We start from the raw sequence: 16,661 nt of genomic DNA on the forward strand, positions 1-16,661 counted from the left end.
TGGCTTGTACTCAGAGCTGCATCTTCCCAGAGAAGGTCCATGTCCTCATTCACTAAAAGTTGTAGGTACCTTAAGCTTTGATTGTGAAAAACAAAATGAGAAACAGAACAGAACAAGAAATTATAAAATTCCATACACATAATCTAACAATGCAACAAACTAGACATGAGATACTGAAAACATGGGAGGAATTTAATCATACTAATAGATATATGTCAATTAAAATGTTTATAAAATGTTGCTTTCTCATAAAATTAGTGAATAACAAAATAACAAAATCCAACAATGAGATGACAACTGATTGAACAGAGACACTGTTAAGCTATGAAGTATAAAACATCTTAAAGTCATTTTTATAAAATTTACCAGAACCTTCAAAAACATTCCAAACTTAGAACATTTGCAGACATCCACCACTGGTCATCACAGAATTTTTCCCCAACAAAGCAAATAATATATAAGGCAATGTTTCCAAATCTGTATTAAGAAAGTCATACTAGTGGGGTTATATGATTAAAATAACATATTAGCGTCCTTTAAAGAAGATAACAAAAGACACTTCACATGTCCAGCCACTTCTTTATGTGGTAGATTTACTATACACAAATCAATCTGAAGCGAAGAGAACGATGTTCTTGCATTTATATGCATGAAACAAAGTCAATTTGTTTAGCAGACAATTGCAGGAGTACCAATCAAATAGATCAGTTTAATCTATTAATTAATCAGTTACTTTAATCAGTTTTACCAGTTATATAGAAAAAGGAGAGAAATGTCTCTTTTAGATGCCCTCCTATGCTTTTGCCATAATATCCTCAGGCAAACTATTATTCTTGAGACTGTCTGTGCTGCTGATTTTTCCTGGTGATCATTTTAGTCTGTTGCTTTAAAACTACAATATTTTTTTATAATCTGTTTAATTCCCTGGGAGAGTCCTACATTATCCATTTTCTGAATTCATCAGTATAATCCAGTGTTCTTTTCTGTTTCTATTCCCTGCAGTGTCTCTCCTCTTAGCTGGTTGAGATCCTAGTACTTCACCACAGTCACCATGTGTTGGGAACAGTCCCTTTGCCCCTCTGCCTTCCCACAGTTCTTTCCCCTTAAGCCTAAATTTCTACTAGTGATGAACATGACTGGGAGAAAGTTCTCGGCCATGTTGAGAGATGCCACATCTTAAGAAGGACCTTACACGTCCCAGGACTTCACAGCCCAGCTGAAGATGAGTACAGATGACACAGTAGCACTTTCCTGTTCCCCTAACTTGTCCTTACCTCCATTGGTTTTCTCTTCCAACCAGCAACACCTTTCCCTTATTCCAATGCAGTCCGTGACTTTGCTGCCTCGTTCATTTAGAAAATGGAAGTTATTGGGAAAACCTGCCAAGCCTGTATCTAATTTGATGAGAGAAATCTTCTCTTTGATTGATTTCTTCCCTTCTCTTCTGATGAATGATATATATTCTGTGGTAAGTCCCCTTTCATTCACTCTGTTTTTTTTTTTAAAGTGGGCATTAGTGTTTTGGCAAGTTACTCAGAAACTGACATTAAAGTATGTGTAAGGATTTTTCAGATAAACTCTTTTAATAAGTCATGAATCTACCGAGTGTTTCTGTAAAAGTCAGCTGTAAATTATTATATGGTGGCTTCATATATCTAACAAGGATATTCTAGTTTATTGGTCATGTTGCATAATGCATAGCAGTAACACTAATCTAATGACCTTTATCCTTGCGTTTTTCTTCAAAGGGACTTTCCAGCCCATAGTCTTAGCTTGTGATTTAGATAACAACCATAGATACATGAAAAGAAACCGAATAGAAAGTCTATCTATTTTCAAATTGGTTTCACCATCTGTGCCTCAGTGTAATACTGAACTGAAAGTGAAAATTGTGGCAATTCTTCAAAAAGGAGGTAGAAGTCTTTAAGATCATGGTCCTTTTAATTCATTGATAATGGGTTACAAATGCGAGCTAATTCAACAATAGTAAAAGAAATCCTAAAACAGTAGTCAGAAATATAAAAGATGAATGAGGTTTATCAAAACATCCCATATGTATTTCATAAATATATATTATAATTTATATAATATATTAAATTTTTTAATTTATATAATATATATACAATTTTTATTTCAAAATAAAAATATCTGGTTTTTAATGAAAACTGTAAAATAAAAGTTAAAACTATAGAACTGAAACCCGGTGTACAAGCATATAAAATAAGGTCACAATCCTGAAAATAAAATTTTCCACAAGTTGACACATAAGTGAAAGTAGACAACCATTTCTATAATGTGATGTATTTCATATGGGTCCCAAGAGTACTTTGTCTAAACTTCCCTGCATATTAATCTAGTCCTATACCCAAGATGTTTGCTAAAATGGGGACAGTGAGGAAGCTATGTGATAGGCAAAGAATCAAAGATATCGCACATTATTCTCATTTTTACTGTGTGGAAGTGATCAATGTAAGCTTACCTCTATGAGTTAGAGAGTGTCTTCACTTGTGAAATCGAGAATATAAAATGTCTCTAACCTTGGTATATCTCAAGACCTGATAAGGCCTATGACAGTGACTATTGAAAGCACTACCATGTCCTTTATACTAAATAACTGTTTGAAAATCACCTCTTAGACTTTGCTCTATTGTTCCTGTCTTCCTCATCAGCAACTACAAAGTATCCTGAACCATGTCCATGGCATCAGTGAGACCTGCTTTGTGGTGATGCTCCAATCCATGTTCTTGGTCCAAAGCTTGCTTCTGTGAGTTCTTGCATGTATTAAAGAAACTCAACCCCAATGTGAGTGAGCTAACTATCCCGCCCTCATGTTTCACCTCGAAACCTATTCTTTACTTTGATACATCTGACAAACAAGCAGCCTGCAGCTCTGCAGGGCTGTCTTTTCTTTCCCTACTATTCCAAATCTCAGACAAGTTTCAATCTGTCCTATCTTCAAGCATCACTGTTGCTACATTTAGCTTCTAGTTCTTTCTTCACCTTTGTTATCTGCATATTCTGTCTTCTCTTTTAAGTGAGGTCACAGTAACTGAAGTGATCTATCTAAAAAGAAAACTAATTTTTCTACTCAGAGTATGATCTTCTGGGGTCACAGCACCATATAGAATGACTCACTAAGATCTTTAGATTTGTCTGCATGCTAATTCATTATCATAGTTTGCTTTCTATTGCTATGATAGACAACATGACCAGCATTAGAGTACAGGATTTACTTGGCTTACAGCTTATTGTCCGTCACAAAGGGAAGTCAGGGTAGGAACTCAAGGAGGCATGAACCCAAGGAAAGACCATTGAAGAACACTGCTTACTGGCTTGCTTTCCAATGTTCAGCTAGCCTTGTTATACATCTCAGGCCTATCCATCCAAGGATATCACTGCCCACAGTGGACCGGATACCCCCACATCAATCATTAACCAAGAAAATACTGACAAATTTGCCTATAGGACAATTCTGATGGTGGTGTTTTCTCAACTGAGTTTCCTTCTCCCCAATTGACCCACTTTGTAACAAGTTGATGATAAATTAACCAGGACATCATTCTACTCCTGTAAACTTGGGCTACCAAGAATCTACACTCAGCCTATGGATGAAATAATGGCTCTTCAGGATGTCTCTCTGGGCAGCCACACCCCCATTCTTTCTTAGGTCAATCCGTGGGCAAAACAGTTCATCTTTCAATGCATCAGCTTAGCATCACTCTGTACTCACCTTTTCTTCATAAAACCAATTGCTCTTTTAGTCTGACTTCTCTGATCTTTACTGCTGCTTCTTGTAACAGCTCTTATAGCTAACAATTCCTTCCAGCCTTTAGATGGTAGTTTTAACTCTTAGTCTCAGTGCCTTAAAGGCACTGTATCTAATTGTTCATGCTTTTGTTGATGTACACCAGCCAATGGGAACTGATGCCACAATCACTTTGTGGTCCAAGGAGTTTTAGTGATGAGATTTACATTCTCAAGAGGCTGGGGGAGCAGGCTCACAAGTTCGAGGCCTGCTTGCGATTCAAAGCTCTCCTGAGTAACTAACTTAACAAGACCTCATTTTAAAACCAAGAAAAAAAATAAATGAAAGGGGTTATAAATGCACCTCATCAGTGAAGTGACTGCCTGGCATTCAAGCCCCAGTTATTTATATATATATATATATATATATATATATATATATATATATATATATATATATAAAATATATAATTTAATAATTGAATAAACATGTCAAGGCACACAAGCAGAATTCTGAGAGGTCAGAAAAGAATTAGCCTGAATTTGGAAAATAACACAAAGGAAAGGATGCCGTCCAGACCCAAGCAGGATAGTAGCACTGAATGAGAAACGGTGTTCCTATTTACAGAGATGCTGAGAGTCCATATCAAATCCCACATGTAAATATGAATAAACAGCCCCTCATTGGCACTGTTTCCATATTCTGAACCCAACTTAATAACTGGAATAAAATTCAGAGGCTACTGGCATGTACATTAAGTTGTCCTGAAAGAGGGGGCTGGAGACCCAGAGCACAGTAGAAAAATCAAGAAAATGCATAGTGCAAAATCTAAAGGTTCTCATAGATGCTAAATGCTTGCCTGTTATGCGTCAAATAAAAACTGACTCAACGATTATTATTTGTGGGCCATTGAAATCTGCACAAAATGGACAATGAAGAGTTAAACACAAAAGCTCTGAGATAGCATTTCTGCTGGCTTCCTCCAGGATTATGTGGTGCTGCCACTTAGCTGCTTCAGCAGAGGCATGCTTTAAAGGGAAAGTGCAAGAAACACTGGAAGGAAAGGTTCTGTCGTGTTTCCCAGGGGAGAAATGTATTCCTGGTGGTGTTACCCAGAAGGCTGTCCTGTCTGACAAAATGGTGAGGACGAGAGGGGATAGATGCAAAGAAAATTAGGAGAGCCTGCATATAAATGCAAATAAACAAGTAGACACTCCAAGAGTAATGATGCTAAGTAAGAAATGCCAACAGCACAGAGCGGTAAGTGAGCATCTCTGCAGAAGGGAGGCCGCATGGCAAAGAGGAAACAAGGAAACAGAACTAAAGTGAGCTAATAAGGATTTACTGGAAAGGAGACAGGGAGTGGCATCGGCCGGAAAATGGGGTGTTTGCAGAGGCAGTCTGTAGGTCTCCAACTAAACTCTGAACAACTGAGAGAGCCCTGGAACAGCATGTCTGCCAGAGTGGAAAGACTCTCCTGGAAAGGACAGCCTGCTCATAGAGCAGAATGTGCAGAGGACAATGTAGGTGCGAAAGGAAAACAAGGTGATAATATGGGAAGATGAGAAGGCACAGCTTGCAACCCGTTCCAGCCAAATCAAGATGATGCAATCCAAACAACTGTTTCCAAATGACTCTCATTAACCATACATGTACAAATTAATTCTTCACTAAACTGATTATCATTTTAAAATTCTGTGTATACAGAAGTAGTTTCAGATAAATCAAATAGTTGATTAAGCTCCTAATCATGGGTAGCTCAAAATATTATAGCCAGGTATTGTCAAAGGGAGGAATTCATGACTTCATAGATGCAAAAAAAATTATGTGAAGCCATGTGACACAGAGTCAGGAATATGAACTTCAGTGTCAGACAAACCATTATATCAATTTCTGCTCTAGTGCCCAATAGTTATGTAAACATGGTGTCAGTTTTAACTTGAGGACAATGCTGGTTCACCTTCAGAGGCTTCACTGGAACCCCTTTGAAATACAGATGACTTGAGTCTTTTGTATATTTTGGAGATCCGCCCTCTGTCTGATGTGGAGTTGGTAAAGATCTTTTCCCCACTCTGTAGTCTGCCATTTTGTCTTGTTGACCATGTCCTTTGCTTTGCAGAAGCTTCTCAGTTTCAGGAGGTTTCATTTATTGTTTATCTCAGTGTCTGTGCTACTGGGGTTATACTTAAGAAGCGGTCTCCTGTGCTAATGTGTTCAAGTGTACTTCCCACTTTCTCTTGTATGAAGTTCAGTGTGGCTGGCTTTATACTGATGTCTTTGATCCATCTGGACTTGAGTTTTGTGCATGGTAATAGATATGGATCTATTTTCATACTGTATTAATGAGTCAGAACAAAAACAATACAAACTGTCTTTCCTACTCTCATCATCTACCACTTTCCAGCTACCTCATCTCCAACAAATGAAAAAGCAAACAATGCCAACTCCTGTTATTACATAACGTGATGCATTTTCTTTAACTTTAAAATGTCTGATTGTCAAGTAAGAACATTGTACTTCTTCTATTCTTTATTTCCATTTTCACTAGACCTGTAGAAAAAATGTTTGGGAATTATCACTGTGTTACTAGGAAACCAGATGACTAAAAGCATTCTAGAGCAGCAAACTTGAAGTCTGAAAAGCTGCAGTGGCCCAGAGAAAACATGCCCCTCCCCAGATGGCTCTTCTATTCTCTACAACACAAGCTTGTAAAACAAAAACATCTGACGTTGGATATTTGAGCTTTTATTATCCAGAAGTGAAATCTCTCTATCCTCTGTCTAGAACATTTATAAAATTAAAATCAAAGCTATTCTGCTATCCATAATCCCTGAATAAAATGGCATAAGGCACTTCCCCTCTTCTAACACTATTCACCATAGACTTCATTGGCTTCTAAGAGAATGGTGTAAAAGCAAAGCCAAATATACATATTATTTCAGGAGATAGACATTAAGAATGATATATGAGATAGGTAGATAGACAGATAGATAGATGATATATAGATAGATAGATAGATAGACAGATAGGTAGATAGATGGTAGATAGATAGATAGATAGATAGATAGATAGATAGACAGACAGATAGGTAGAGATGGGTAGAGTAATAATCATACCTTCTTCCTAGTAGAACATATCTTTTCACACTTTCTTCTTACTAATTAATTGTGAAGAGTAAAACAGAAAAGAAACAACGAAAGAAAGAAGAAAGGAAGAGAGAAAAAAGAGAGGGAGAAAAGGAAGGAGTGAATAAAAGGTGAGGAAATGAGAAATGACTATTTTTAATTTTTGCAAGCTAAAATTTTATTGGTGACCTACTATATTGTACAATATTTTGAATTTTTAATGTGCTACCTTACTTGACATTTAAAGCATACTAAGATAACAGAACTCTAGGGATGAAATTCTAGGCAAGAAGGAGATGAAATGAGTGATTCTGACTGGAGATGAATTTATTGGGATCTAAACTGTCTGGCTGGAGAATCTAAATAATGGTATGTTGTAACAAAATATATTTTATATAAAATGTCTATTTTTAAACATAGAATATATAATTCTTTGGTCTTATGTCACTAAACTCTTGCTTATGCTACCAAGGCTGAAATTCCAAGTGTTCTTTCCTTGTTCATCTTCTGCCCACTGTCTAGGACCTACCTGACCAACAATGTCCATCAAGGCTTCTGCAAGAAACAAAAGATATCTGTCCTGCACTTTCAGGTTAATAGAAACATCACAACTCCAGGGTTCTTTATCCACTCCTTTCCAGAAAGGTGCCACAGATAACACACGCTCTTTAAATCCCACTGCTTTAACAGTCTCTGGTCTTGATGGTGATCCTCCACTCAAATGTCTGTCTTCTGAGTCTGGTGGAAAGGGTGGCACAGTGTAGCTGGTGTGTAAAGTCCAAAACAGTAATACATTGCACCTAGTTATAGCAATATTAGTGATACGCAGTAACAGATAAGGCCTTCAAGGGACCAGGAAAACATGAGTAGAGATGAAAAAAAAACCCTTTTTCTCAACTTCCTACAATATGATTCAATAGATTCTACTTCTTTGATTGCTTCCTGCGTCAATGGTATGTTTGATACTGAAAGAAATAGAGATTCTAAAAGTGAAATTTTTTTCCCTAGCCCATTAGGAACAGATAATCTAGAGAAAAAAAATAGAGCAATCTGAATAAATGTGATAAGACCACTAAAATAATGTTAAAAAGAAAAACCTCACTTTGGGCTGGAGTAGTTTCAAAATGTTTCTGAGTAGAAGAAGCACTCAAACTTCAACTTTATTATATAGGACTCTGGCTGGTATTGGAAAGAATTTCGGAAACAGGAGACAGTACAAGCAGAAACAATGTAGAGGGTTAATATTTTGATATGCTAACTAAGAATTTTCTCCTATATAGCATTTCCTTTACTGCCTGCTCTGCCTCCACTTTCTCATCGCACATTAGAGGGCAAGATAAGATTTTATAATGTGCAATGAAAAACTAAAGTTTTTATAAATGTAAAGGCCAGGAGTTTTCAGGGAAGGAGCCTAAGGCCTCAACCATTTAACACCAGCTAAGATGAAAGTTTATGTTACAAACAAGGAATGAAGAACCAGAGCTCCATTTGCAGAATGTATAAAGATTCCACAGACGAAGGGGAATGGCAGATGATAGAAGAGGAAGCTAGACTTTAGATAGGAGACATTCCTCGAAATATAACTGCATCCAATTCTACCCTACCTGTGGAAGGTATAACTAAATTTTCATATATGACTGAGATACCAAAAGCAGGATGAGAGACAGACATGCTGAGGATGAGAGAAGAAAAAGGGAGGTAAGAGCTAGCCTTAACAAAATACCAAGCATTATTATTAATATCAAATTTTATTTGAATAAGTATCCAGTTATAAGAGACTTATCAAAGCATCCCTATTTTAGAGATATTAACACTAGGTCACAGAGAAATTATGTGAGCTGGGTCATTCAGTTGAAAAATGGCGGAGTTAGTGTTTGAATATTATCATAGACAGAGCCCATAAGCATTGTGCTAAGGGATACCCAGAATTGTCAAAGATATTTCTTCTAATACAAGTTAGGATCAAGGATCAACAGGAAAAAAAAAGGTCAGTTGCAGTTTTCCTTCTAAATTAAAGAACGAGAAAAGGGGTCTGTAAGTCCAGAAGTGCTGGATAGAAAACATATCTCTATGGGGCAAATACACGCTATGAGTTGAATTTTTCCAGTTGAATGTTTGTACATGAGGCAACATATGGAACATGGGTTCCAACAATTGGGGACACTGTTCTCTATATCTAGAACATCACAGGCCTCACTTACTGTACCCTTACTTCTTCCTCTACCTAACAGATGTGTACGCTGAGTGAGATCTTGTGGGTTTCCATTTCTCCATGTAAGAAGCAGGTACCTTGTTTTGTTTTTCTGTGCCTACACCCCTTCCTAAGTTAAGGACTCTTCATGTGCCTCTGAACATTGAGTCTCCTCTTTCACCAACCTGGTTAACAAGGGGGGTCCGTTCCCTAGAATCAGTAATGCAAGGACAAGGACAAGTGCCACACATGCTAAGCCAAACCAGGGTATTTTTGTCCCACTCTCCCTATGAAATCACTGGAAAATGAGACCCTTTCTTGGTTCTGAGTAGTCAAAGTGGTATTACAGGAGATGTCTATATACAAAAGCAAATCGTGTTACCAACAAGAGAGATAGCCTCGATTGATTGAGGTTTGTAGTTTGTCACTTACTGAGCACAACTATTTAGGCTAATCTATGCTGCATGAAAGAAGACAGTGAAATGATACTGACACAATTTTTAGAGGAACCACAGCCAGGTCTGCAAGGCCCCATCCATCAAGAGTTTGCTCATACTGTAAAGTACCATGAAATCAAATGCTTTCCTCGTGTCTTTATAGCTTAATTGACAGCTGTCATTCAAACAAGCCACACATGCCAGGATGGCTAAACATTAAGTAAAAGGGACTTGAATTGAAAAAGAAATTGGTATCTTTATTTTCTAAAGAGATTCCAAAATACGCCTTTTAAGTTAGTACTGCCTTTAAAATACTTACAAACGGCCTTCCATGTGACATGAATTTGGCCTTGCACACTTGTGCCTATCAAGTAGGTACTGTTGTCCCAAAGCACCTCTTCTATACAGCATTATCCCTGCTCTTGTCGATTTCTGATTTCTACCTGCAGATCTGTCTTCATGGCCACAAGCCCTCCTTTTCGCACCTGTATCACACTGACTGACATGGTCAGTGCAGGCGCACTTCATCTTCACCATGGGCTTTGTTTCTGGAGCGTCCACCTGATTCTCTCGCATAGCCCTGATCTCTGCTGACATCACTAAGGTCCACCCGATTCTCTCAAGCAGTCCTGATCTCTGCTGACATCACTAATTAAGCATTGGGTGTTGCCCACCTTTTCAACGACAGCTCATGCTGAGCTCCCTTTCATCATGGTAAGGGTGACCCTCATCTTTCTGAGTTAGTGACTTGTTAGGTTTTGTTAGATGTCTCTGGAGGTTCAAGAATGTAGCCATTTTTCAGGGTTCTTTTTCTTGTAAACTTGACAATTATATCATTCTGGTGCTTTGCATTCCCAAATGAAAACTCTTAAGTTTCCTTGGTAGGATTTAGATTTTTACCTTCTCAGTGAAGAGCATACATTGAACCGGGTGGTACTAACAGTCACATTTCAACTTTGTCATTTTTTTCCAACTTTGTCTTAAAGCAAGATTAGTGGAACACACTTGATATTGTGATCTATGCTTTTATTATTATCGAATAATAGCATAAAATTGGAAAGCGACCATTTTTGTTTCTAAAATAAGATTTTTTTTCTTAAGCACGGGGTAATTAAGTTCAAGATGTAAATACAATGAAACCGGAAAACCTTTGGTTTCATTATACTCAGTGGTTCAATGATAAAACAGCAAATATACTGAAAGAATCTATGTAAAAATATTGTTAAAGTTAGTGGTTAAGGCCTAGTTTGTGACTTTGGTGGTCTTCTGAAAGCAACTCATTTTCTGTAAAAAAAAGAAAAAAATCATTTGCTTGTGTTCTATATAAACAACATCAGTACAGATTTCTATAAGGAAGTAGGTTGACTATAAAAGAATATTGCTGGAAAGCTAATCAAATTGATTGCAAATAATAATCTTCATCTCAGAAACTGTGTGTTCCCTGAGCCCTAGACATAGGTAGAAGGCACTGCACATGCCTGTTTGTTGTGTGTGTGTGTATATGCATATACATGACTAATTAATAAAAATGAATCTTCTGAGTTAACCAAATTGAGTTATCAATTATACAGGAATTAATGACTCTATTAGGATTCCAACCAAGGTCTCGGTTTCTCAGGCTCCTCCTGCCGCTGCTTTCTTATCCATTAACCCTTCCATGAAGCGCTCATCCTGAAGAAGTCTCCTTCCTTCTCCCCATTGCCTTCACTCCCTCTATTTCCCTTGTTCTTTTACCCACTGTTAGCGCTTCACTGATTTTCCCCTTTTTATTCCTCTCTTCTGCTAGTTCCCTTGCTGCTTATCTCATCCCACTTCTCTTCTCCTCCGTCCTAACTTTCTCTGATAAGCTCTCCATTCATTCTCAATGTGATGAACGTAAGGGGGAAAGGCGTGGCACCACCTTGATCGCACACACTGATTAAGCACAACATCTTTAGCTCCCTTCCTCGCTGTTTAAATCCTGGGCTCAGGCCATGGGTATTCACCAAAAAAGAATTGTTGGATTGCTACTGAAAATGAAAAGGATGCAAATTATCAATATTCGGGAATTCCTAAAAATGGAAAATTAACCTCAGAGATTTTAGAAGCCACAGTGTGAACAAGTGAGGATTAAAAATAAAACTGTAAAGACTGGAAGAATGGGAGCAAGATGCAGTGTGTGGACCCTGCTTTAGCCTTTCTGCAACAACCTCCACCTCAGAAATAACCTCCCCTCTGTCAGTTTAACCTCTTGTCTGGGATGCACTTCCTCTCTTCTTTGCACAGTTACTATGAAATAAAGTATTCTGGATTGTCCTGTTCTTATAGGAACCATTTCATCTTTAATACATAAGGGAGGATGGGTATATGAAATATAATCCTATCTTTGGATTCTACAGCTCACACAGAGACTGGCAAAGTAGGAAACATGGCTGTGGAGATACACATATATTAATTTTTAGAATGTTACTAATTTTTTTGCTTTTGATGTATAACTTCATTGTAAATTACCATTTGTCCATATGCATTCACAGAGGTGGTTTGTGTTCTGGTTACTTCACTTCTATTGAAATGCCCTTTCAAATAACAGATTGTCCTATCAAAACCCATCCCCCCATGAGTCTCTAAAGAAATTAGTAAGTAATCTACTATGTTAAGCCTATTTGTTACTTTTAAATAAAGTAATCAGATGACATAGTCACAAGCATATAAGTTGAACTTATATGCTATGAAGAGTAATTGTTCAAGGAACACTATTGTAGCATCACTGGAAGAAAGTCCCTGATAGTTTCTCCCTTAAGGTTTTATGAAGTGAAATATATAGAGCACATGCCATGAACAAAATACAAACTCATTTTTCAATTCCAATTGACACCATAGAGTTTACTTTCTGGAAGTCACTGTAGAGACAACTACCGCATGCTAATTTAAAACTACTTGGTGTACATGACAACTACAGAAGGTTGTACAACTTAATGTAATTTCTGTCTATTAAAGGCATAATAGGATCAAAGAGTTTTCAAAAGTCTCAATCAGAAGGTTTATTTGCCCATTTTGTATTAATTTCAACTAAGAACACAAGGGAGGTATACATAGACTGTGGTTTGAAGGATATAAATGTACAACATTGGCAATGTATATAATGATTACTGACAAGAATTAATCATCACGCTTCCTTCTACACACAGAGCAGTCAGAATAGACAAAACATAGTAGACAGACACAGAAGCTGTGTAGAAGGTCAAAAAAGCGAAAGCCTCTTGTCTGCTATGACTTAAAGCACTTCCGTCCATCTAGTGCCCAGTTCCTTTAACACCATTTTAAGAGCTTGGTTTCGTGTGTACTCTGACTTCTCAGGCTCACAATTTTTGTTACATTGTGGGAATAAACCACATAATTCAGTGTATAAACTACCTTTACATGTGTCTCTGAACATTTATTTATGTGATGTTTTTCTTAATGATGGAACCTGTCGGTAAGCATTAGCAGCTGTTTTATAGGCCTCCCAACTGTGTATTTTCTTTAAAATGCTCAACTACTTCATATTCTTGACTTTTTGTTGAGCAATCAGGGAACCAAGTATTTCTGTGTTTGTCATAGTTGGTTTTTTTGTTCTGGATGTAGAGGTTCTTGGGATTACAGTGGACTAAGACAAATGGTTTTTTATTTCTTCAGATTTGGAGGAATTTGGTCCTCAGAACTACAGTGACAAGGATGTACTTGGATCCTATGGAAACTTCTTTAAAATGGTGGCTTCAGAATCTAAAGAAATGGGACCGCTTTCTCTTCAAATACAAAATACAAGTCCTTATGTTTTCATCATACTCCCTGGAATGAATTTCAACTCCTGGTAAAAATGTTTATAATTAACTCTACAGAGAATGGCAGTATAGAAACTAGAGTGAAACCTAATAAAATTGTATACTGCAATATTTTTATCATTATGAGACAACTTTTTCCTTGTGATGGATCATTTGGGCAAATCCTTTTTTGGGACTGAAAGTAAACAAAGACTAATCTCAATTTTCAGTATCTACCAACTTTCTGTTAGAGCACTTTAGTCCCCAGATATATCTAATAAATAATAAGAATATCATTTTAAGGGACGGCCAATAAGGAATATAAACACAGAAAGATGAACTGTGAAGTCAAATTCAGTACAATTGCGCTTATTTTTTTAAAAAAAAGACAGCAGTTATGACATTCAACTTGTACACAATGTATTTATGCATTAGAGAAAAGATTTGCATATGTAATTATTAGAATTATATGTGGATAAATATTTATTGATAAGTACAAATGTAGCATGTGATAGAGAGTTGATTGGGATAACAAAAGGTCAAAATAATGAGTCCCAGAGAAGGGAGGTTATCCTGAACTATTTACTGCCGTTTGTCCCTTGGATTTCTATTTGTTCTCTAGCCTTGTCAATCTAGGATCTGGATCCCCAATTAAAAAGCTGGACAGAATTAAAGAAAAGATGCAATTATCATAGGAGAGTCCTAGACCTACCCCTAAGCTACCTGTTCCAGATCACTCACACTCACCCCTTCAATAGCCAGGCAGGCTCTTCTTTGTAAATATAATTTCTACCTCCAACCTATGAATCTACCTTGACCTTTCAGCCATGTTATCAAAATTAGTATGTTTAAAAAAAAACAACTATAACTTCCCTCATGTCAGCAAATGTTGACTTCACTTTTCTAGCTATTTATGTTAAAATCCAGAAGTCATTACTCCTTCTTCTTTTTTTAACCTATTTAAGTCTTTGCATGTCTACAAGTCCTGTTGCCTTTATTCTGTGTTATAAACTGAACGAGTCTGATTTTACGATCTTCACTTTCCCAATCTGATTCCACATTAAATCAGCATTACAATGGCTTTAAGCTGCTACCCTCCCTACTTCTTTGACCATCTATAGTGTAAAACTCATGGATAGTTCTTGGGATTCCTCCTTATCATCAGTGGCTTTCCATCAGTCCTTTCCACAAATCCTCAGTGAGATCTACAAGGTCCCTGTAATCTGAGCCTGAGACCTCATCCGCTGTCTCTTCTAAGGCCCAGACACTTAGGCATTCTCGTGATCTTTATATTTACAAGGTAGGTTTTTTTCTTCTCAGAACAGGACAATGTATTCACACTGTTCTTAATGCCTAGACTCTTCTCCTTCTACCTGTATTAACTTTTCATTCTTTAAAGCTACAAATCAAGTCACCTATCAATATTTAGATGTGCATTTAAACTTCAAAATAAAGACCTTAATAGAACATAAATATACCAATTATTCAAGTGATGTGAAGGTGAGTAATACATCTGGAGAGCAAATGTAGGCACAATTTCAGGACAGCTCCTTAAGTACTTGAAAGTAGGACACAATAAATCAAAACCAGACCTCAGTAAAGAACACTTAACAAAGCTCAAAAGATTCTACATAATTCCCCCCCGATTCTCTGACTCCCAGAGAATACAGTAATGAAATTCAGTTGCATATTAAAAAACTTTCTGCTCAAGTTAAACTCAAGTGTTTCTGGGTTTAAACAGCAGCACTCTTGGAAAGACAAACCAAGCAGCGCCTCCACCTGTAAAAGATACAGCCATTTTCACAACTCAAGAAAGGACGACCTGAATGAAGATGGAATTTGGTTAATTGCTCACAATACACAGCAGTTAAGAAACATTTACTTGAGAATTGGCAAAATAAAAAAAAAGAAGCAAATGAAATAAAATAAATCTGAATTGTTAAGGATGCAAAAATAGAATTCAAGCCAAAATTGCAGAACAAAAGATTGGAGGCCCATTTCTCAAATAAACAAGTTCCCTGTCTAAGTTCTACTCACACAGCACATGCAAATAGGTCTTTGCGCTGTTTACAGTGGTAGATTCGAATATTTTTCTTTGCACGCACACACACACACACACACACAAGAGTGGGGAAATCAGTTCTGCATAATATCATAACGAAACACTTTTACCAACACACTTGGAAAAACCATGCTGTGTGTAGAAACCATACAAATTATCTGGCTTAATATTAGTTAATAAGGCATTCTACTTTTCAAATTCTTGAAAAATCATCTCCTCATCATCACCTAGGAACCTCTAGGCATTCATATTCTTGCCGGTTTGAAGTAAAGAAAAGTACTATTTGCCAAATTCTAACTGAATATATTTAGCATACTTTCGTTGCTTGCACCCAAATGTAAAAAAGTCATAGTGACTTACCTGAGTTGTTGCCTATTTGGGAGTTTCTTGTAATTAGAATTACTAAAGTCCTCTTTCTTCTCTATGAAATCCCATCCTGTTGCCTTATTCCAAATAATTTCCATTTACAATTTTAAATCCTAACAGGGCACACATTGATGCCAATACACACATAAACCATCTTCATGTAGTAGTCTGTGAACATGAAGTCTTTGAATAGTATGAAGTTCTGTTGTGCTCCTATATCAAGGATTTCCAAAGTTTAATACCATGTTCTAGTTGGAATTTATGTGTGTGTAGTCTCAATGGCACTAAATAAAATTAGCCCTCATACTGAGAAGAGGTGAAGCAGGGCTTTAGCACATAGTAAGGCAAAGTGGTGGACGGCAGCATTTCATTACATGAAAAACTAACACAATGCAGATACCCAAACAAAATGAAAGGGAGTGGCTGGAGACACAATCCCATGTGCCATAGTTCTTCATGTACAACATCTTCAAGAGTCTGAATCACTAAAGATTTTCACTCAAGGCAGAAGGAAGGCTTGAGGTGTTTTCTTTAGGCATGCTTACAGTGAACGAGGAGGAGGGGAATTAGGGTTCATTTGTTCATCTTTAACTTAGTCTTTAAAAGTTTTAAAGAAAAATAGATCCTAAGCATAATATTCTTTTTTCTTTATGGAAATTGGATAGATGGATGGATAGATACGTAGATAGATAGATAGATAGATAGATAGATAGATAGATAGATAGATAGACAGATAGATAGATAGATGATAGATAGGCAGACTTAAGGTAGATATGGATGAACAAAAAGAACAATAATAGCATATTTTATGAAAGATTTGAAGATAGCATCATAGCACTGAGATAAGGGCACATGTAGAATAACAAACTTTTACATATAATCAATATTAGATTTTCATAACTGAGTGTTCATTAATTTAAATCCCACAAATAAAATTTTCATCATGGAAAAATGGA

The sequence above is a fragment of the Microtus pennsylvanicus genome, chromosome 7 (assembly GCF_037038515.1).
Source record: "Microtus pennsylvanicus isolate mMicPen1 chromosome 7, mMicPen1.hap1, whole genome shotgun sequence".
In the NCBI taxonomy this organism is placed as follows: Eukaryota; Metazoa; Chordata; class Mammalia; order Rodentia; family Cricetidae; genus Microtus; species Microtus pennsylvanicus.